At 39.7% G+C, this 23,510-nt stretch overlaps 2 long non-coding RNA genes across 4 annotated transcripts in view; one reads left to right on the top strand and one right to left on the bottom strand.

The window, feature by feature from the left end:
• Window positions 1-11,922: 11,922 nt before the first annotated feature.
• LOC135097561 (uncharacterized) overlaps window positions 11,923-23,510 on the bottom strand; it is a 51,041-nt gene continuing 39,453 nt past the window's right edge. Inside the window, exon 7 of the long non-coding RNA XR_010265813.1 lies at window positions 11,923-12,004. This is a non-coding gene — a long non-coding RNA (uncharacterized LOC135097561). The remainder of the gene's footprint in view (window positions 12,005-23,510) is intronic.
• LOC135097571 (uncharacterized) lies at window positions 18,107-21,569 on the top strand. Of its 3 annotated transcripts, XR_010265817.1 has the most exons (4): window positions 18,107-18,661; window positions 20,100-20,268; window positions 20,565-20,650; window positions 21,294-21,569. It is a non-coding gene; the product is annotated as an uncharacterized LOC135097571 (long non-coding RNA). The 3 variants fall into 3 exon arrangements; XR_010265818.1 differs by lacking the exon at window positions 20,565-20,650 and having other exon boundaries at window positions 18,114-18,661; XR_010265816.1 differs by lacking the exon at window positions 21,294-21,569 and having other exon boundaries at window positions 18,114-18,661; window positions 20,565-21,180.

The raw sequence follows: 23,510 nt of genomic DNA, 5'->3' as shown, positions 1-23,510 counted from the left end.
GGACGAGGATTCAGTGGGAGGAGAGGCACTTGGAGCCCTGTGTGCGGCGATGCTCAGGTAGGGAAAGCTCATTTAATCGGACACAGGAGGGAAAGTTCTACTCGGGACATCGGCGTGGGCTGAGCTGCTTGGTAGTTGAGTAGGAAGGAGCTGCGAGGGAGCACACCTGGGATTGAGCCTCTCTCTGCTGTGTGGACGATGGGAAGCTGGTGTGCCATATCCACTCCTAGGGTTGGTTGTGTTGGCTTTCTTTATGGTCGTGAACGTTTTCTGCTGCAAGGTGTGTTGACGTGCAAAACAAACAAAGAAACTTTTTTGTAGTGTCATTTTTCAGCGTTCGGCTAATTAAGCAACTACTTGGACAGAACATGCTAAGATTGGTTGCATTATATTTTTATGCGTTAATGAGTGCTTTTCGCTTTAAGGTTTATTAGCTCCATAAAAACAAATGCAACTTTTTCAGCGTTTCACTAGTTCAACAGGTATACACATCTGTTCCAGTGGAGAAAAGGTTGGCATTAGTTGTGTCATCTTTCCTTACATTCGGGAAAGCTTTGCTCTCCAAAATATATTTAGATGCATGGACACTAGACTACAGTACTGACTGATAGATGCACGTAAACGCAATTGTTTTCTGTGATGTATCGAAGCTTCGTTGAAAAGAACGAACCTCCCTGGCTCTGCCTTCATGTGTCCGGCCAGCCGCTGCAACGTGTGCTGTGCGATGTATTTTTGAGCTTTACAAGTATGAAGGCATTTCATTCAGTTGATGGGAACCAATTTTCACAACGATGCAATTGTTCAACGAATTTCACTGGATATATTTCAGTTTCATTATACTGTATATGAGTTTTGACGTAGAAATGCTCAAATATTAGGTAACGCTCTCTCTCTCTCTCTCTCTCTCTCTCTCTCTCTCTCTCTCTCGTGTGTCGGTATCGCGTATGAGATAACCAATTCCTTTATTCACTGCTTGATATGGATTTTGCCTCTCTCTCTCTCTCTCTCTCTCTCTCTCTCTCTCTCTCTCTCTCTCTCTCTCTCTCTCTCTCTCTCGTGTGTCGGTATCGCGTATGATATAACCAATTTCTTTATTCACTGCTTGATATGGATTTTGCCTCAGTATAAATAGCAAGCATCACTATGTACAGCTATTCATATTTTCCTCGGCACCACTGCACCACTCACACCAAGACAGTGCTATAAATATAGACCAGAATCAGGGAAAGTCGGAAATCTCACCCTTGCTAAAGGAAGTCAAATTTACATATAAATTAACTGAACTTATACAATCAAGGGGAGGCGGAGGAGATAATGCCAAAGGGTCACTCGGGGCACGAATAGGACCTGAAGAATGTACCGCCGGTCTTGGGTGCAGAGTGAAACTAAAGGCAAAGTATATGCTGGTGAAAATTTGGTTGCTTTGTTAAAAGTCGATTGCCTTAATTTGCTAACATTATTATTATTATTTAATTTGTCAGCTAAATGAAGATATGTTTGATATATCAGTAAAAAATTACATATCATATTTAACTGAACCTGTATTGTCATCATTTCTGCGTTGGAAATTCTAATCGCTTTGAGAATTCCCTTGCTACGTCATGCGCGTCCCTTGTTAAAGCGTTCATCCTTCACTGCTTGATCGCTTGATCGGTTTCTAGACTTTCATATTGTTACTGTAGTCTCTAGAGTAGTTTTGTAGCCTACAAAGGACTAACTTACTCATTCTCTCTTCTGCGTGTTCATGGAGATAATTTTTATAGGTTCGTAAATATGAACAAAAGAAAACCACAATTAATTGGTTAGCAAGATTGTAAAAATGTGTTGCGTGTCGCCTCAAACCATTTTTTTTTTTTTTTCCGATGAGTGAGTGGTCTGTATCGCGCTCCTGGAATACTGAGTGCATCTTTGTTTCCTGCTTCCGTTCCCTCGTTTTTTCGGGAATAACGTTAAAATAAACAATTGTATTTTCCTCGTATTGTGTCGTAGATTGTTTTAGACTTAAAGATAATTTTCATTACCATCGTTTATTTATAAAGGTGAATAGTTGAAGCATTTCCTTCTAAAAGCAATGTTAAAATCTACGTAGAAGAGTTTTCTGAGTTTCGTAAATGTAGAACAAAATAAATTAACTTAAGCTCTGGTGTCAGCAAGTCAATCCACGTCAGTGAGGGCGACAATTCCCAAACAAAGGCAAATTGCTTCCCAACTCTAACTGAAGGTATAAACAGATCAACATTTTTTTGTGATGTATCATAGTTCACTTTGTTAAGGTCAGTTAGGTTTTTGTAAGTCACTCTGTCCGTATGTCGGCTTCAATGTATGTATGTCTTTGTTTTTTGCCCTTGACTTTGTTGGTCTGTCTGACACTATTTCTGTCTGTCTGTCTCTCTGTTTGTCTGCTTCTGTCTATTTATCTGTCTGTGTCTATCTGTTTCGTCTGTCTACCTGTTTGTTTGTTTGTCTATCTGTCTGTTTATATGTTCGTCTGCTCTCTCTCTCTCTCTCTCTCTCTCTCTCTCTCTCTCTCTCTCTCTCTCTCTCTCTCTCTCTCTCTCTCTCTCCTCATCTCCGAGAAAATTGAAGTGAAACAAGTATTTACACAATACATTTTTTCCTCCACAATGCCACGGAAAACCTTCCTTCCCATTTTATCCAAAGTCTTCTCATTCCTTACTGTCCCTCTCCCTGGTCTGCTGTGCCCTCTGTTACCCTTTCATACTTCTTTACATTCCTTCCTTCCTTCCTTCATCTTTATCTGTGTTTCACCTTGAAAGTTTCCGCATAGTTACTTTCCATGTGTTCCTGTGTGTGTGTGTGTGTGTGTGTGTGTGTGTGTGTGTGTGTGTGTGTGTGCCTGCCTTGTAGCAGGTAGTAGGTTGGTATTTCTCAACTCGTCAGTCTTATAGAATTATTGTCACGCTCATGTTTGTTTGTCTAGTCTTGTATATTTTCACTTCATTAAATTCCGCTTCAGAGTTTTTCTTTTACATATTTATGTTTGAATTAATGTTTGTTTGCTCATAATCCCGCTTTCATTCCTCATGGTTGGCAGGCTTCTTATTTCATCCCATTGCTTCTCTTATTAATTTCCGAATGAGAGAGAGAGAGAGAGAGAGAGAGAGAGAGAGAGAGAGAGAGAGAGAGAGAGAGAGAGAGAGAGAGAGAGAGAGAGAGAGAGAGACTAAATTTGTGCTACCATTACCCTTTGTTTATTGTGAAAATAATGCTAAACATATTTAATCGAATTATTTTAAGTTAGCGTTCCTCTTAACTTGGAGTGATTACTATTAAAAAAAATATTGCTCTTCCTTTGGCTTATGTGGACAATTTTGTCCTATTATTTTGAGAGAAAAATGTGAGTATTTTGTCCCCTAAGCATCAATGATTATACCACTATCTTGTTAAGCATTGGGTTTTCTTAAGCAAACACTATTATCATGTATTGTGCCTACATGTACACACAAAATGCTACAAAACTATCAGTGAAATATTATATAATGAACAATATTGTATAACATTGTAGTGCCATTTAACTCTTGCCTTACCTTGCATTCCTGCTCCTCCCTTCCTGTTCCCCTCAGGACACTGTCGTGACCTTCCATTTCTGTCTCTTAAGTGCTCGTTTACTTATGTTGGAGAGCTGCACTACCTCAGAAAGCGCTATTTTGTAGATTACTAATGTGACTAATGTTTCCTCTATTATACCATGCAGTTATATGGTTCTCTGATATTGAAGTATTTTTTCCTTCCTTCTCCTTTAGGATATCTGTGTGCGTACATGTCTTTACATAACGTGGCTTTATTCACTTAATGTTACTGGTACATTTTTTTTTTCTCATATTTATCGTATTAATGTATTTATTCAGTTTGCTTACCTTTGCCTTCTTTGTGATATTTTAATTGGTCCTCATTTCTGTAGCTATTATGTTAGTGTTCTTAAAAATAAGTTTTTTTATTTATCGTCATTGTAAAATTCGTGGTTTCTAAATCCATCGTATTAATGTTGTTTTATTAAGTTCACTTATCTTTTCATCCACCTTTCCTATAGTTATCGCATTGATATTTATTACTTATCCAACTCACTTGTTTTTCATCACTATTATAAATTCACAAGTCGACCTCCATTTCCGCTCTGTTGTGTTTCCAGCCGGCTGTTCCTTACCGTCCTGACCCACAGCCCTCCTGACCCTCACTAGGTCCACGCAACTGAAAAATTCTCTTATGCCTCCCATTTTCCTTCCTTTCTGCAGTTCGACCTTTCCCCCACAGGCCTTCCCTTCCACTCCACTTTCCTTCACCAACAAGTTAATTACGTGAAGGTCTGGGTATTTCCATAAACTTCATTCATTCATTTAAAAAAAGTAGGAAACACTTTTGGAACATGGTTAATGAGAGAAAGCCTCATCTTCCGTTCTCCTTGACGCCTCACAAATAAGTTATTTTCTGGTTCCCCCTGATTAATGTCTTAAAACTGAATAGCACTTTATTCCTCGTTATTTCCTCGTGACCCGGAACAACGAGCTTAATGCCTCACCAAAACCTTGTCCCCTGAGGAGGTGCAATTATTTTATCGTATGTTTAGCAGAAAAGACATTGGTATTTTAAAGACGTGGCGATGAGTTTGTGTATTAAGAGAGTGCGTATATTGAGAGTGTTTATAGGAGACTGTATGACGAGTGTGTATGACGAGTGTGTGCTATACGTATAGCAGAGTGTTTTAGGAGTGTATTATGAGTATGTAGAGTGTATGTTAGGAATGTGCATTATGAGTGGGTGTAGAAGAGTGTATTATGAGTGTGTATAAAAGTGTATTTGATTGTGCATAAAGGAGTGCATTAGCAGTGTGCATCATATTGTATTACCAGTATATATGAGAATGTATTACCAGCGTGCACAAGAGAGTATATTACCATTGTCTATTGAAGAGTGTATTTCCAGTGTGTATACGAGAGTGTATTGAGTGTGTATTACCAGCGTATATACGAGAGTCAACTGCAAATGTATATAAGAAGGGCAGATTGATATACAAGACGATAGACCGAAAAAAAAAGAGGATAGACAGAAAAACAGGCAAGCAGTAAAATAAAATAAAGTAAAATTTGAATTGTGCAACAGAAATTGCAAGCTCGACGGACAGGCAAAAAGCCACTCAAATGGAAAGATGAATAGGCAAGCAGACAGAGAGACAGGAGACCAAAAATAAACGAAATGATGAAGAAGAAAGAAAAGAGGAAAAAGAAAAGAGGAAAGAAACAGAAACCTACACAAAACTCCTGCAGACATCTAGTTCAGCAGACAACCAGACATGCAGTTAAATAAAAAGTTTAAAAAAAAGCAGGCAAACATAGAAATAAGAGACCATACAGTGAGTGAAATTAGAAAAAAAAATACAGAAACTCTTGTAAAAACCCGCAGACACCAAATTCAAAGGACAGACACACAAACATGAATCAAAATATGAAAACGAGTAAAAATTGCAGAAAAAACGCACACAATTGTTAAGGTTAGCAGAAATACACACCTAAACAAACATAATGAATCAGGAGTAGAGGGGTGAGTGTGCACATTGCATAACTGCTCACCAGCCCGCTCCATGACACCTTCAGTCACCCACACACATTACAGCGCTGACGTCAAGCCGCCTCCCACTCCCTTCCTTGGCCCAGCGCGCCTCGCCCCGGTGGCTGCGGCTCAACCACGTACTGCAGCGCCAGGTGGTGACGGGAACGACCAAAGCCGACCGTACCAGGCTGTCGGATTTGCAGCGGGATATTTTGGTACAGATTTTACTGGTTTTCCTTTGTAATATTAAGAGAGAGAGAGAGAGAGAGAGAGAGAGAGAGACTATTTGCAAAAACTGGCTTCTGCAGGTGCTTTTTTCCCTACTGAAGGTGGTTAATCATTAAATACCACTGTAAAACCTTTTAATTTTCTAACCTATCTTAACCTATCACTAAAATCATGAGAAATGCCACAAAAAAAAAAAAAACGTTAAAACTTCCACTAAACCAATTGAATCTAGTGGAGAATAGGCGCTGAAATGTTTGTGAATCCACTCCAAGGTTGTTCAGCGCTTTGCTCCAAAACTCCATGAGCATTAACGACTGAGCGTACCCGAACGCCCTCCTCTCTTTCCAGTACATCGCTTTCCCATTACGGCTCCTGGTCAAGTGGCACAAGTGGTGTGGGCAGCGCAGGGCCAATAAGACTCGGGATTGCCAGTGCTAACACGGCACGCAGGCACACATGTCCATGGCAAGCTGGAAAAAAGCTGCTGTGTACACTGTCCGGACGAGTGTGTGTGTGTGTGTGTGTGTGTGTGTGTGTGTGTGATTTTCGTTGCTACTGTCACACATATTTAGCAAGATACAGATAGTTTAAATCACAAATGTCTGGAAAGCGCATTCGCCCGCTAATACACACACACACGCATGCATACATACTGTCATGTTATTGGCCGAGTTTACCTTGAATGGGATCACGTTTTCTTAGTGTCCCCGTGTTCCGGTTACCTGCCATTCGGGCATTATCCTTATTATTGTTATAAGTAGTGTAAGGCTTATTTACCCATTTTATATCATGTAGTATTATTCTCTTCATAATTTAAGTTCTCTATATCTTTGTATGTATAAGGAAGGAAGTATAATTGAGGTGGAAATATGTTGAAAACGAGGGGAGCTTGAGTGGGCAACAACACATTCCAAGGAGGGGAAGGCAGAGCGCCTTAGGTCATGAGGTATATCGGAGGGAAGGCGTCTCTCAGGGAAGGATCTTGGTGTGGATTGGTGATGGAGTGGTGTGTGGAGGTATTAGTGGTGCAGCGGTATAACCTTGATATCCAGGATCAGGTTAGTGAGTCTTTTGTGGTACCAAGAGCTCTTGTCCGCTGAAATTCGGTTGAGTTGTGCCGGTGACGCTGTTTCCAAGGGGTCATAGGTCAAACTGGCAGCCATTTTGTGAGTGGAGGTTGTGGTGTTGACCTTGCAAGCTGGTGTTGTGGTGTATTGGTGATTTTGTGATGTTATGGTGTTATGGGTAATCTTTGGTGATGATGGTAATCTCCTGCAAGGTTTGAGGAAGTGAAATACGGGAATTATTGTCTGGGGACGCGGTAATGGCGTCTGGGTAAATTCCTGCGGTTGAGGGGAAATATTTCAGTGACTGGTGGAGGTGTAAACGGGTTCTGGTGTTGTGTGAAGTGACGAGAACGTCATGTAGTAACGTGTACTACCTCATGTTGTTTGTGAATTATTATTAATATTAATATATGTGGTTGTAACATAGAATAATCGTGTTTTCTACTCCCCCAACATTGATCTGGTATTAGAGGTGATTCCAGGTGTGCTGAGTCAAGGTAAAGGTGGAGTGAGAGATAATTCTGGCGATTTCGGATAGGTCAGGTAGGCACTCGAAGCCTTTAAAAATCCAGACCTTTAAAACTTTCCGGGATCAGTGTAACGTCCACTTTCTTGGAAAGATAACCGGGATCGTACGATCGTAAGTAAGTAAGCGATCGTGCAATACACACCACAAGAAATCGCTGGGATGGAATTGATGTTGTAGATGAGGAACTTAATTACAGTGCCTTGTGGAAGGAAATGTTATTCTTTAAGGCTTACATGTGGAGTTTATTGTTACGACCATCTAACCTAAAATGTAATGCTGGAAGTGACAAACACGACTCTAATAAATCTGTTGGAAGGAAAGGAGCCTCTTTTTGCCATACTTGAGAAATTTCCGTCGTGGTAAATGTATAAAACAAAATATGTACTTAAGAGTAGCTTGCTTACACGCACAAAACAAGTGCCTTGTGGTTCAGTCAGTTAACGCTAGTCTTTTCAATCTGCTCAGTTCAAACTCTGCTCACGTTCACCTCCCTCATCAAAAAAGTAATAAACAAAAATAAAACATATACTTACGTGCCAAAAATGAGCCCTGGAAATTGAAATAAAACTAACGCTATAAATAAAGAAAACACAAACTTCTCACTTTGCCAGGAATGTGGCTCAGATTTCTATCCAGAGGAACTGAAGGAGAAAAGAAAATGTTTGCCTAAGACTCCCTAGCTTATAAAGACACGCTCTGGGATAAATCTGCCGCTACACATTAACAAAACACATCCCTTTCTATTCCATGAAACGAAGCCTTCACCTTGAACGTGGCTCAGATTATTGTCCTCAAAAGTTTGGCGAGAGAAAAATGAAATATTTCCTTAAAGACTAATAAAACTTTTCATAATGAACATGGTTTAAAATCTGTCCAGAACAATTCTGAAAAAAAAAAACTTAAAATCTACATCAGAGAAGGATTTGCACTGCCACATTACAAGGCACAGATAAGGAATTCTAATCCTCCCTTAGTTTTCTGGAACGTGGTTTAAACTAATCAAGAAGAATTAAGAAAAGGAGAATAAATCACTTCAACTCAGTAACTTACATAACAAAAGGAATCACATTAGTATAACAAAACCCACAAATAAGTCATGTACTCGTTGGTCGTCACTTTTCAGGGAAGTGGTTGAGATTCTGTCGTAATGAAATAAAAAGACCAAAAGGCCAACGATAAAGAACTGACTCTTCCCGCCTCACACTCCAGGCACGTGGTGAAATTCTGTCTTCAAGACCTTACAAAAACAATACTTAAGTTACACACCACAAGGAATCGTATTACAAAAACAAAAGCTTCAGTTAAAGAGAACTCCTCTCCTCACTTTTATGAACCATGCCTCAAATTCCATCGCAAAAAAAAAAAAGATAAATAAATAAATAAATACAATATATATATATATATATATATATATATATATATATATATATATATATATATATATATATATATATATATATATATATATATAAAACGAAAAAACTGAACTTAAGACTTCCTAGAGGACGTAAGAGAAGGAATCACATTAGTAGAAAAAAGGGTAAAGATTATGAAGGCTCCTTTCCTCACTTTGTGAACGTAATTAAAACCTCCTCTAAAAACTCAGAACACAAGAAAATATCAGCTTAGTACACACATACCAGATGAATCGTGTTACTAAACTAAGGTAGAAAATATGTACTGAAGACTATTAACGTTACATCGCAGAACAAATCATATCACCAGAACAAAGTTCAAAGGTAAAGAAGACACAGGCCTTCCCACTCTGAAGGACGTGTTTGAAATTTTTCCCCTGAGGAATTACAAAAACGAGAAAATGTCAGTTTGAGATTATCGAACCTGGGAAACAGGAGGAATCGTAGGAGTAGAACAAAGGACAGAGAAAAATCATCTCACTTTCAAAGAACATGTTTGAGATTTATGTCGTAAAGAACTTTCAAAGTGAGAAAAATATTTCGTGGAAAGCACTAAAGTTACGGCAGAAGGAATGGTATCAGTACAACAAAGGTTAGGGATACACACTATGCATCCCTCCTCACTGTTAAGGAACGTGGCTAAGATTATGTGCTGAACAATATAAAAAGTGAAAATAAAAATCTATTAAACATTACTATATTTAAATAGCACAGGGATTCGTATTAATGGAACAAAAACTGAAGGTAAAGAATTGACTCGTATTTCCTCACTTTCCAGAAAGAAATGTTTTATAATTGTGTAGAATTAAGACATGAGAAAATATCAACTTAACACTTCCCAACCCACGAAGCAGAATGAATATTAACAGTAGAACAAAGGCTATAGAAAAAGAAGACTCTGCTCTCAGTTTCCTGCGACCTGCGTGGAGTCCTGCCGTGGAGAGCTTAGAAAACGAGGACTGTAAGTGGGAGGGAAATCTTTACTGGATTATATATATTTTTTTATTGTTCTTTTTTTTATTAGTATTATCATTTAAGAGCTCGTGCCAAGGACAACAAAAACTACAATGTTCCTTGAAGACTGTGAGTGAGAGGGAAGAGGTTCACTTTATTTTTGTATTCATGCAATAAAAATAAAAAAATCGTGAAAAAAAAACTCACTCAAGACGCCAGAGTGTGGGAGTCTATAGGCAAGTCCAACAATTTAATCCAAATGTGGAGCAAAAGGTTTTATTTTCATGAGGTTCTCTGGTCTATTCCAGTTCGTTTCGTCTCCTTATGAAGGGCGTTGGCAAACATTTCTTCCTCTCACTTTCTTAACACTAGGTGGACACTTTGTTGGAAGTTACTGGTTTTCCGCACGATAGTATTCATGATCGAGGCGCCCCCGCGGTGCAGTGACCAGCGCCTCACTGCATCAATGATTCTAAGCGAGTTATGACGCCGCAACATCCAGGTGAAGGTGACGAAAAAGGTTTCCATGATCGAACGCGTAACCTTCCTGGCCTCGCCTCCTCTCTCCTGCTTGCCATGCCACCCACCCCCCAGCTTCTTCACTCCCCAGCTTTAGTAGTAACGACCCCCGCAGACCACGTAATTGCACGAGTCATTACCGTGTGTGTGTGTGTGTGTGTGTGTGTGTGTGTGTGTGTGTGTGTGTGTCACGAGGAGGACAGGAAGCAGCAGCAGAATTGGCCTTTAGGTATTTACATTGACTTGTTTGGATGACGTGAATATCAAGCATCTCAGTTATACTTGAGGTGGGATTAGGTTAGCGGTTGTTAGCTGGTTGTCTGTCTGTTTGTCTACCTGTTGATTTGTCTTTGTGCCGATACATCAATGTATTTTATTTTTCTATTTACCTCAGTGTTGTTCTGTATCTATCTATGTGTTTTTCTTTCTCTGCATCTATCCATGTATCTATCTATCTATCTTTCTATCTGCATCTGCTTGTCTAATTTCATCCATCTATTTATATATCTGTCTGTTATCTACCTATATAACTTCTCATTTCTCTCTCTCTCTCTCTCTCTCTCTCTCTCTCTCTCTCTCTCTCTCTCTCTCTCTTTGGTAGGCTTTGTGGTACGTCGTTCGTCTTGCAGTCTGAGAAAGACAGGGTTGTGGAGGTTAGACTGAGGAGGTGAGGCTAAGGAAGGCTGGGAAGGTGAGGCTGGGGAGGCGAAGCTAGGAACAGGAAGTTGGAAAGATGGGGCTGGGGAGGTGAGACTAGGGGAGGTAAGGCTGGGGGGAGGTTGGGTTGGGGTGGGGCTGGTGGGGGTAAAGATAAACCCATGGCAACAAGGTAAGTCACTCTCAATTTAATGAGACGAACAGTGATTCTACTAAAGAGTGTTGATTCACCTCAGCTCTCTCATTCTTGGCTCCCCACATGATTCCTCGTATGGATGAGTTGATGAAGCGGAGTGAGTTGATGTGGTGGAGGTGAAGGATGTGGTGATGAGGGAAAGGCAGTTGATGATGGTTATGAAAGTGATGGAGGAACAAACAGCGACAAGGAAGTGGAAGATAATATCGGAGTGGTAGAAGGTGGAACGCCAGAGGATGTGGTGGTGATCAGAAAGACAACAATGATTAATGTTTACGATGATTCCTGATTGCAGACTTTACGGTAAACATTCAAGAAACAAGTGTAATATACCGGGGAATGTTGTGACAGCGGCGGGATGCGTGGTGAGGGAGCAGGGACGCCTAGACAGTAGGCGCACCGCCCACTCTCGCCAACACTCAAGCCTATTTTCGTGTCCCTCAGCCTTACAACCTCCCATTTCGAGCACCATTCCTTTAGATTCATGGCACTGGAAACACTTACATCCTAGATAGTCATATGAAATACAAAAACTGATAACTATGCAAAATTAAGAATGTTAGTTATTAATGGTCTGGCAACTGTGATTCCTCAACCACTTGCTTCCTACTAGCCTAGCGAGGCATGACACACCAGTTTCACCAGCAGTATATGTCCAAATACACTCATTACCAAGTTAACATACCTGCTGACCACTGTGCACAGGCTTTGGGAGAGTTTTGGTTCACCTAAAGCTCAAAAAAGCGTTCAAGAAAACACAAGACTCATGCGTACACCACAACAAAGCTGACGCCACTGACCACTGACTGACTGGCAGAAGTGAGCCGCGTAGCTTCTCTTCCTTGTCTCGAAGCCGCTCGGGACTTCGGTGGCACTGTCAAATATAAAACAACACGGTAAGATGTACAGAATGCTTTAAAAATTTCAAAATATGTACGAATAATGCATTTCGGTACAATATTAGTGACATTCTACACTACAACTGCATTTTTTCATAATCTGGCACCTTTTTTTTATATCCTTTTCATATTGCAATGGACTCAATTTCTGGAAGGTTAGGGAACTGAGCCTGGAAGACCCGAAGACCCTTCGCAGCATCATATAACTGAACACTGGCCAGTAACACGAAATTGCAATGGACTCAATTTCTGGAAGGTTAGGGAACTGAGCCTGGAAGACCCGAAGACCCTTCGCAGCATCATATAACTGAACACTGGCCAGTAACACGAAATTCCGAGACCACAGTTCGGATTTGGTGTTCTATAAGTACTTTCCATACGCATCACAGAGAGGACAATAATAGGGGTCTTGAAGAGTGTGTGCATAATGGTGATGCTGCAACCCTCGTCATGCATTACCATTGAAAAAAAAAGAAAGAAAATAAAGGAGACAAAAATTAATCATCATTGCGCCCTTATGAGAGAACCATTTTATTTCAGCAACCCGCTGTGGTTTTACTAAGTAAACATCAAATTACCTACACTTGGGAAGCTTTACTAAATGTTGTCCCCACTCTGGTGAGCATTGCTTGAACGATGACAGTGTAAACCTTTGGGAAGCTTTATTAAATATTCAGTGCCCATTTATGTGAGTATTGCTTCAAAGATTATAGTGTAAATCTCAGAAAGAAAACAAGCAGACTCTACACCTTGCACAAACGCACACCACAAAAATAAGTAAATAAATAAAATAAATAAACAGATAAATGAATGAATAAATAAATAGATAAACAAAAAGACAAAGAATCTTCACACTCATCCTTTATAACTCTCCAGTGCTTCGTTCCAGTCTCCCGCACTTTCCTCCTCGCGTCGTCTGGCTGAAATGAATGGAGGTGAAGAACGAGAGCTTGTGTCCTGTGGAGCGTGTCTGGTGTGCTCAATTTCCCTGACCTTTAAGCAAGTATTGGACTATTCTGACACTCACACCCGATACTCACCTATTTACGTCCCCCGGGTTATCACGTTACGACCCAGAAAGGTTCCGCTACGTCTGGTGGCCTCGGATCCTCTACTGACCAGCGCGATGGGGCCACTGAGTGCTGGATGGTTTTGACTCTATACTGTTTAAACTTGCGTTTGTACTACATCCTTGTATCATGGAGCCTACCTAAAGAGGACAAAATTAGCCTCTTATTCTCTCTTCCTTTATTTCAAGACAGGAAAAGTCCGTAAAATGCTGCACAAATTTTACAACATATTTTTTAGGCTTGCGTTTGTACTGCAGTCCCTTTTATAATGTAGCCTAAAGGGGACAAAATTAGCCTCTTATTCTCTCTCTTCCACTGTTTCAAGGCAGGAAAAGTCCCTACAATGCTGCACAATTTTTGCAATATATTTTTTTTAGACTTGCAGTCCCTTTAATATCTCTGTAGCCTAAAGAGAAACAAAATTAACATCCTATTTATTTTTTACCCCTTTAATTCTAGACACTTTTCTTATGACTGCCTACTTTTCATACAGATGCTTTTGTACTCCAGTCTCCTGAATAATTCAGCAGCCTAAAAAGGACAAAGGCAATCTATTCTCTCCTTCCGTGTGTGACGAGAACTCCATTCTTAACCAGAAAGGATTACTCGCTTCAATTGTACACTTTTTTTTTTCTCCATGACTCCCTATTTGTAGATTTTTTTGGTATTGCAGTCTTTTGGGTAGTGTAGCACAGAGAGAGAGAGAGAGAGACAGAGTAGCACACACACAGAGAGAGAGAGAGAGAGAGAGAGAGAGAGAGAGAGAGAGAGAGAGAGAGAGAGAGAGAGAGAGAGAGAGAGAGAGTTACGTCTCCTACCTGGATACTGCCATGAGGTACAGACTGAGTCAAGGCCCGGCGCAGCAGCAAGGTCAGGTGGAGCGGACGCGTTATGACAGAAACTAACTTCACAGCAGAGAAACTACCGTGAGGAGGGATCGAAGTCAACCTTTAGACCACCAGCCCACCGCTACATTATTTACAGGCAGAGGAGAACAAGTAGCGTCGGGACTGTCACTCTAACTCTCAGGGAGGTTATGCAGACACACGCATGGTCTTTGAAAGACTGAAACAATACAACATTTGAGTTTTCGTCAGCGATTTAAAAATTTGGCGCTACAACATTTCGGACATGTGGCGCCGCTACAAAATTATGAAAAGGCATGACAATTGTGGTTGAGTAAAAAAGCAGTAATACAAAATGTTAAAAATAAATAAAATTGTTAAAATCAACTAAAAATTAAGATAACAATTGTGAAAATAATTATATATATATATATATATATATATATATATATATATATATATATATATATATATATATATATATATATATATATATATATATATACGAGGTGTGTCATTAAAGTTCCAGGACTGGTGCCACACAAGTTTTATTTCACATCCAGGCTACAAACTATAGGTTATCTCCTTCGAAGTAATCCCCCTGGCACCGCATGCACTTGTCCATCCTTCTCTGCCAGGCTTGCATGCACTGCTGGAAGGATTCTTGCGGGATGCTCCTCAGCTCCGTCGTCACGGCCTTTTTGATGTCGTCCGCATCATCAAAACGGGTCCCCTTCATGACCTCCTTGAGCTTGGGGAAGAGGAAGAAGTCGCACGGAGCGAGGTCAGGTGAGTAGGGCGGTTGCTCCAGCACGGCGATGTTCTTCTTGGCCAAGAACTCTCTGATGCTCAGGGCATTGTGAGCAGGCGCATTGTCGTGGTGAAGCAGCCACGAGTTGCCCTGCCACAACTCCCGCCTCTTCTCGCGCACTGCACGAAGCAGACGCCGCAGTACTTCTTTGTACACATGTTGGTTGACTGTCTGGCCCTGTGGCAAGAACTCGCAGTGGACGATGCCCCTCACATCGAAGAAAGCGATCAACATGACCTTGAAGCTGGACCTGGACTGCCTTGCTTTCTTCGGCCGTGGCGACGCCGGACTCTTCCATTGAAGGCTCTGGCGTTTGGTCTCCGGGTCGTACTCAAATACCCAGGACTCATCGCCGGTGATGACTCTCCTGAGCAAGTCTGGTTCAGTTTCCAGACGCTCGAGGATGTCCTGACACACCTGCATGCGTCGTCCCTTCTGGTCATCGTTCAGGAGTCTCGGCACCATCTTCGCACAGACTTTCCGCATGCCCAGATCTTCAGTGATAATCTTCCACACGCTGTTGTGGTTCATGCCAAGCTCATCTGCGATCTTTCGAACAGTCAACCGACGATCGTCACGCACCATCTGCTTGACACGCTCAACATTGGCCTCATTCCTGCTCGTTGAGGGTCTTCCACTCCTGGGGTCATCTTCCACGTCCTCCCGGCCCTCTTTGAACCTCTTGCACCACTCAAAAACACGTGAGCGTGACATTGTCTCATCCCCGTACACTTTTTGCAGCATACCCAGTGCTTCTGACGGCGTTTTCCCCAACTGCACCAAAAACTTCAAGTTTGTTCGCTGTTCAGCGCTCATTGTTAAACGACCTGCAACAGAGGACATGATTTTAAAAGCACGTAAGAAAAAGATTAGTGACTGTAGAGGGTTGGGAGCGCAGTTGTATACTCCAGAAGGATTACTTTGAAGGGGAAATATGGTGGTTTGTGGCTTGGGTTTGAAATTCATCTTTTAGGACACCAGTCCTGGAACTTTAATGACACACCTCGTATATATATATATATATATATATATATATATATATATATATATATATATATATATATATATATATATATTGTGTATAAAATCATATAAACGTCAACACGTCCAACTACCTTAATATTCAATATACATAAATCTTTGTTATATATGGAAGGAACAATTATGATGAAAGATAATGATGAAACTTATGACGAAGGAAAAGAAAGAAGAGAAGGAATAACTGTAAATGAAAAGATTAAAACACGAAAATCATATAATAATCTCTGCCGTGGCGACGGGAGAGGAGCAGCGCCAGGGTTTCGACACTCGCTCCTTCTCCGTGATGCTTTTCCTTTCAGGCGTTTGACACTCTTCTACTGGAGCAGGGGTGTGCTGCTGGCGTGGCCCTCTCGTTGCACCTTACACACACACATAGACACACACACTCCTATCCCCCACTGACTGACACCCACACACACGTACACTCAGACTTATTCCTCCCAACACACCCACAGCCCAACACACGCCTAACCCTACCCATCACGCACCAACCTCCATGCATACCTCCTCATCACATTTACCGCCCACTCCCCTTTCTCCCCCAACACCTCATATTTAGTAATGCACAACCCAACACTTCCGGCAAAGTTGGGTGTACAGGCATGTACTACACGCTCACTCGCTCGCTTACACGACGGCGCCCACCAACTTTTGAGGAAAGTATAAAAGGGAAATGGCTATCCGCGAGTTTGCGAGTGTAGTAATTCTGCCAAAGGTAATTCCAAGGGAGGGAACTGCGGGGCTCAGGATATGGCGCACTCCATTGCTCATAATTAAGTTCCTCCAGAGCATGCTGAGAGAGAGAGAGAGAGAGAGAGAGAGAGAGAGAGAGAGAGAGAGAGAGAGAGAGAGAGAGAGAGAGTTACAGTAGTGGTGGTGGTGGTAGTAGTAGTAGTAGTAGTAATAATAGAAATGGAAATAGTAATAGAAAATTGTCAAGGATATATTTTTCTTCTTGTTCTAAGTGGTGTGTGTGTGTGTGTGCGCGATTTGCAGCGGGAGGGCCACGCCAGCAGAACACACAGTTGATCCAGTGTGTGTGTGTGCGTCACACGCCTGAGGGATAAAGCTTCACGATAAAAGGAGCGAGTGTCGGAATCCTGTCGCCGCCACTTGCACATGTGCCCTCCTCTAACCCTCCACAACTATTACTTCTGAGAAACCTAACTTGCCTTTCACCGACTTATATACTACATATCCCAATAATATCTACTGAGACTCATAGTCTCTCATTTTAAATCGCATATTTCACACGACACAGCCCCAGCCATTCCTACCGTAAGCTTCTCTACACCCAGTCCATTCAACATCGCCTCCACAACACACCCTGGACAATTCCACAACCGTTACACTCCCTCACCGCAGCGCCAGACAAACAGTCCCCAGTACCGGGAAAGCTCGGGGAGCGGTAGGCTCAGGCGGCATCAAAACTCGGCCAACGCGCAGGACCAGAATCCTTGCTATGCACGAAGCGCCGCGTATATTTTTGAAGCTTTTTATCCTCCAGATCTGCCCCCTGCGAATGTGAGAGCACGCCACCACCACGCAGGCCAGGGAGGAGGAAGAAAAAGTAGAAGAGGAGGAGGAGGAGAGGAATTGAGTTTTTGAGGCATTGAATTACCAAGTTTGAATACCAAGTTTGCCCTGTCCCAATCGGAAATTTTAGAGATCAGAAGTCAGGCATTCCCTGCGTGAAATGTTTACTTCCTGAAGGGTTGAATGTCTACGAAAAGACGTGGAAAAATGCAGGGTGGTATAAGCGTGGGAGTGATACACTGTAAAAAAGAATAACTTTTTACAGTATTTTTCCAATAAATACTAACAGGAACTAATTGTAACCAAGGTTTACAATTTCGACTGTTGTATGTGACATGCATTTTGATTGTGATGTCTTGAATTTCTTGAGTGATTCCTTGTTAATATTTAATAGGCAATGTTGAGTGTGTGCCGAGACACCATAAGTCTCCATATTATCTAAATAATATTTTATCGTGATAGAATTAAATACAGATAAGCACTGTAAATCGAAGCAACAGGGTGTCTGTAAATGTTGCATTTTTTTTCTTTGTTGCTAAGCGGTTGTCTTCGATATTATTCTTTATGAAATACCTGGAATGTAATAATTATTCATTGCTGATACACCAATAGCCTTAAAAACATGCTTTAAATGTTTTCTTTTTTTTTTCCTTCTTTGTCAAGCGTATTGTTTATTGCGACACCTGGCATCGTTACTGAAAACTTGCCATTGTATGTCGATGTACAGTTATCGTATACATTTTTACGTAAGGTGATGATGAAAATTGTTCATAATGAAATAGAAAGCTCAGACGTTCTATATAATATTTCGGTGACGCAAGGTTATTTCGACCTAGTAACGTCAGTAATCATTAGATGGAATATTCTACTCTGGGAAGATATGCTAGGTAAGAAATATTTCTTGTTATCTCAATTGAAACATTTAGTAATATGAAATTTTGAGGAAGTATGATGAGAAGAATAATAAAAGCATAAAAGTAGTTACATGCGCATCGATATTTCCAACTGGTAAACCGCCATTTTTTTTTTTGTCCACGATTACGAGGTGCCCACCAGGCGCCAAACGCCAGTTCCAGACTAGTAGCTGCATCTTTATCCTGTACCTTGTGAGACCCAGGCCTGTACCTTCATCAAGCCTGATACTACCTGCTTACTGCACTTCTGGGACACTAGAGGCTGTGTTGACGCTGTTGCTGAGGCTTAACTACACGGCCTCATCTAAAACACCACCAAGGGCACAGCCAACCAGTATTCTACCTACCTACCTCCTAAGGCCCTAAGACCTAAGGGCCTTGCATCCAACAACATTCCTGGTCTCCTCCCTCGCATGTAAGTTACAATTCAATGGTTGCTTAACCTCAGCTTGTAAGCCATGTCATTAGTAAGTGCGTTTATTTGTGCATGATGTATACTCATTTTTTTTTTTTTTTACCTATCTAAAATAAATTATGTTGAAGCATGAAGTCATTAGCAAACTAAATTATTAACTAATGGGGACTGACCTGCACTCTTAGTTTGGTTAGTTTGATTGTATACCTATGTTAGATTATGCTGGTTTCGCTAGGTTAGGTTAGTTAGGTCAGGCTAATTCGGTTTGGTTGGTTATGGTGGTTAGTTTCATTAGTTTGTTAGGTTGGTTACCAAGGTTAAGTGGTACTCTGTTACATCCGGCTGGTGGGCACGGGTGAGAGGAAGACTGATGAATGAGTGAAAATGTAGTGCAGTTTGCTCCACGAGTCCACCTAGCACTCGTGGAAAAAAAGTATGTTTCTTAAGTATTGTAATAATCCCTGAATTCCTGAAGGGCAAGTACCGTTAAGTACTACTGATTTTTTAGTAATTACTTTTGTGTCATGGATTCAGAGTTTGCATGTCCTCTCTGTAATCATGTATCAAGGTCAGTGAAAAATTATGTAAATCATTGCCTGTTGCATTCAAATGAATACAGAAGAGTTATCAAATGCCCATTAGGGGGTTGCAAACACTTTCATCATACACAGGGCTAAAGGCTCATATATACTGAGACCATCAAGAATATAGGTCAGAAAGTGTTGAAAAATTGTTGATCTTGTCTCCATTTGAAATTACAGTGTAAAACTCTGTTGTGCCAACAAGTTTGTGATGGAATGAAGGATTTATCAAAGCATTTGAGGCAGCACATTGATAATGGCACCAGAATTCAGTGCCCCTTTAATCAGTGCTCCAAAATGTTCTCAAAGATATTTAAATCACACATAAGTAGGCATCAAAGATGTCAAACAGTTAAGGGCTTGCCAACTGAAATTATCTACTCATCAAATTCAGACCTTTGTGATGAGTTGTCACCAAGTTTGGAGGTGTCCAGTACAAGAAATGACATTTATAACTTGGATCAGCCTATAATTTTTATGGGTAATGATATGTAACCAAAGGAGGTGTAATACTGCAACCAGGAACACTGTAAATAATAGCAGTTTTCTTATCACTTCACCTTTGAAAGAGTTATTAACTGGTTCCTTTATGCTTAATGAACAGGAACGGGATGTGTGGGTATTTGTTATAAAAATTATGATAGAAAAGTACCTTGTGGTCTATAAAAACTACGTTACCATTATTATTACCTGGTCTTTTGTGGGAGAGACTTTAGGTGGAGGAGGTAAAATATCTAGTGCAGTTCTGCCACAAGCATTGATTGGTGAGGAAGGGGTGAAGATGCTAGAGACAAGTCATGAAATCCTTACCAGAGGTGGCTAGGTTATATTTATTTATTTATTTTTAATACTTTCAGGGGAATCAAGATTTACTACAGCAAGATATATGCTGGCAATTGATGGTGTTGTTGTCACTGAGCATATTGCCACATTTACCACTGGCCTAGCTTTGCTGTTGGCCTCCTATTACTACTTCATTATAATGTACCCCATGGATTCTGCATCAACACCTGAGTTCATTCAAAGGTAATTCATATATATATATATATATATATATATATATATATATATATATATATATATATATATATATATATATATATATATATATATATATGGATAAATCTGTCCCGAACACCTTCAGTATTAACAGTCAAAGACACATTGCTTTTCTTATACTAAAATTACTAAGCTGAGATTCATGTAACTCTGTGGTATGTAGTAACAGCTTGCAGATTAGAATTGCAGTTTTTAAGGATATGGACAAAATTTACATTATTTACAATGTGTACACAATAGTACATTACCCTTCGTCACTACAGATGTTTTGTTGGCATCAATCCCGAATGGCAGAGCAAGATAGAAGTAAAAAAAACATTGCAAAAGGCATTCTGAAGTCCATCCGAAGGTCCTGTCCCTGATTAATGCTATTGCTGATGTAGACTGGAGGAGCTAAATCCCACAAGATAATGTTTATTACTTATGAAAACATTGTTTTATCATTATGGAGATTAATCATTATTATTTTCTTTTAAGAAATCTTGGAACACTTATATTGGATCATTATGGAGATTAATCATTATTATTTTCTTTTAAGAAATCTTGGAACACTTATATTGGATCATTATGGAGATTGATCATTATTATTTTCTTTTAAGAAATCTTGGAACACTTATATTGGTTTTTTGTTGAGTGAAAAATAAGCTTCCAGGAAGTCACATGTATTAGTGTCTTATTTACCATTTCATTTTACCTCACAAAAATTAATTTGCTTTATTACTCATTTTATTAGCGATGCTATGAGTGTGCTATGACAGTTAGATTGCTTCAATGTGCTTGTGCCTGGAGAAAGGGGCTGGTCATCCCTATCTGGAAACTTAGTGGGCCATCATTTATTTTATTTATTTATTACCATTGACTTCTGTAGAACTAAACAATTTGCCCTGTAGTATATATCTTACTGTTTATATAAAGTACTTGTATTGTGTGTTCAAGACTGAAGACAACAATGTAACTTTTGTATCATGTTTTCATTATCTTAATTATTGCAGATGCTGTCAGCCACTACAATTGTGATACTCAAGTGGATGAAACTTCTCTTCCATTCTTGCTGATGTACTTAAATATTTTTTTTTTTTCTTAATGATGTGTCAATGATTATAATGGTGATGCTGTAAAGGTGATGTACTTAAATGCCTAGGTTCATTATTTATTTTTTTCTGGAATGCTCTTTTTAATGGTATAATGATGATTATAATGGTGATGATGATGATGATGTCAAGTTTTCTCCATGCAAGTATAATGATGATTATAATGGTGGTGATGATGATGATGATGATAAAGGTTTTCTCCATGATTGGTGTTGCATAGTTAAATACCTAGGTTCATATTTTTTTTTTCTGGAATGCTCTTTTTTATTGGTGTATGCAGTGATTATAATGGTGATGATGATGTTGATGATGTAAAGTTCTTTCCACGCTGGTTTATGTATAGTTAAATGCCTAGGTTCTTTATGATTTTTTTTCATTTCTGGAATTGTCTTTTAATGAAGTGTAATGATGATGATGATAATGTAAAGTTCTCTACATGCTTGCTGATGCAGTGAAATGCTTAGATTTATTATTACTTTTATTTATTTATTTATCATTTTTTAGGAATGCTCTGATGAAGAGTCAAGTAATTGATTAAATTGTATAGTGTGGTTTAATAGAAATATTTTTGCAAGTTTATCTAATGTATTTTTAGTTTTAAAAATGTGCTCAGGTAATTTCTCCTTTTACCTCATTTTGATTTTGAAGCCTCTTATCTAGTTCATCTTTTACATGAGAACATGAGGAAAATGTAGGCTGTCCATGCCCTAACCTGACGTGCTGTTGGACACATTATCTGTATTGAATAAAATCTTTCAGCTATGAATTTTCTCATGTTTATAACTTTTCCATGGGCAGTAGGACAACATTCAGGTTCCAGTGTTTCTTATTACTGATGCAGTACTTTCTCTAAAAGGATGACTTTTTTTTCTTTCTTTCTCAGCTTGGTTATCAAATTCCTTGCACATTTCAGTCCTTGCATTCCTTCTGTGCTTCTCTCATAAACACATACAGTTTAAATAATACCTTGCTTATTTTTCCAAAAATGTTTCAGATACAGGAAACAGTTAATTTATTTTCATATACTTTGGTTCAGGTGAAGTGATTTCCCACAGAGGTAATGAAATATTTTTGTACTTTTGATAGATATGTGATATACTCAAGATCTGTTCGTACAGAAAGGAATATTTAATATTCATAAAAAAGTCCTCAAAGTGCCCTAGTAAATATAAGTTCTACTGAGTCAACTGGGATTTTAGTATTTATTTAGCTATATTGTTATTAAATGTAAAAAAGTCTCATGAGTGCAGAATAGTCATATTTCTGCAGTACGCCAATTGCTCCATTTTCCAGACTGTCAGTATCCAGACTCGTCATTATCCAGACAAGTGTCTGATTGGCTATCGTGACAGTAAGAGTTGCTCTCTGGAGGGTAAGGGTAACTATTCAGACAGTACGTCATTATCCAGGTGTGTTACAGTCATGTGCACCCCTATCCAGATGTTGCAGTCTCCGGATGGGCCTCTGGTTAATAACTAGGATGGATATTGGAGAGATTACAGCATTTTACTGTTGTAATTAAAACATTGCTGTTGATTCAGCATATATATAATCTCAGTATATCAAATTTGCTCTTTGATATACTATCAAACACTGGTTTCTTCTGATACCTGCTCTTTTCTACATACAGCGAACTTTTCAGTTTGTCATAAAAAAAGTTTGTGTATACCAGTTGCCCATTGCTCTCAGTGTGCTTTTTGTTTACATGCTGACCATCTGGAGGAAATAATATACTCATGCCTGGCTGCCAGTCAATCGACCTTTTGAACTGTTGCTCTTTGTATACTGAATACAGTTTATTAATATGTGGTGCATGGTTCGGTTGGCCAGCAGGCATTCGGGCGTGTGATCAGCTGGCAATTGTAAACAGTAATGTGTAGTGAGAGCAGCAGCATTGCAACGGCCACCATTTGTATCTAAAGTCATAATTTGATATGTATGTACTGTGTTGTCTTAATTGCATATACAATAGTACACATACACAGGTATGCAAACTTTCTTCTGATATACAGAGAAAGTTTGGCATGTACAATAAAAGGTCAGATGCCAACGAGTCTTTAGATGTATCTTTTTTTTTTTTTTTTTTATCAACCCAGACTTTCCAAATTAGTTTGATAT

This window comes from Scylla paramamosain, unplaced genomic scaffold (assembly GCF_035594125.1).
Source record: "Scylla paramamosain isolate STU-SP2022 unplaced genomic scaffold, ASM3559412v1 Contig25, whole genome shotgun sequence".
Classification (NCBI taxonomy): domain Eukaryota; kingdom Metazoa; phylum Arthropoda; class Malacostraca; order Decapoda; family Portunidae; genus Scylla; species Scylla paramamosain.
Note: the sequence above shows the minus strand (reverse complement) of the source record. Positions and strands in the feature narration are given on the sequence as shown.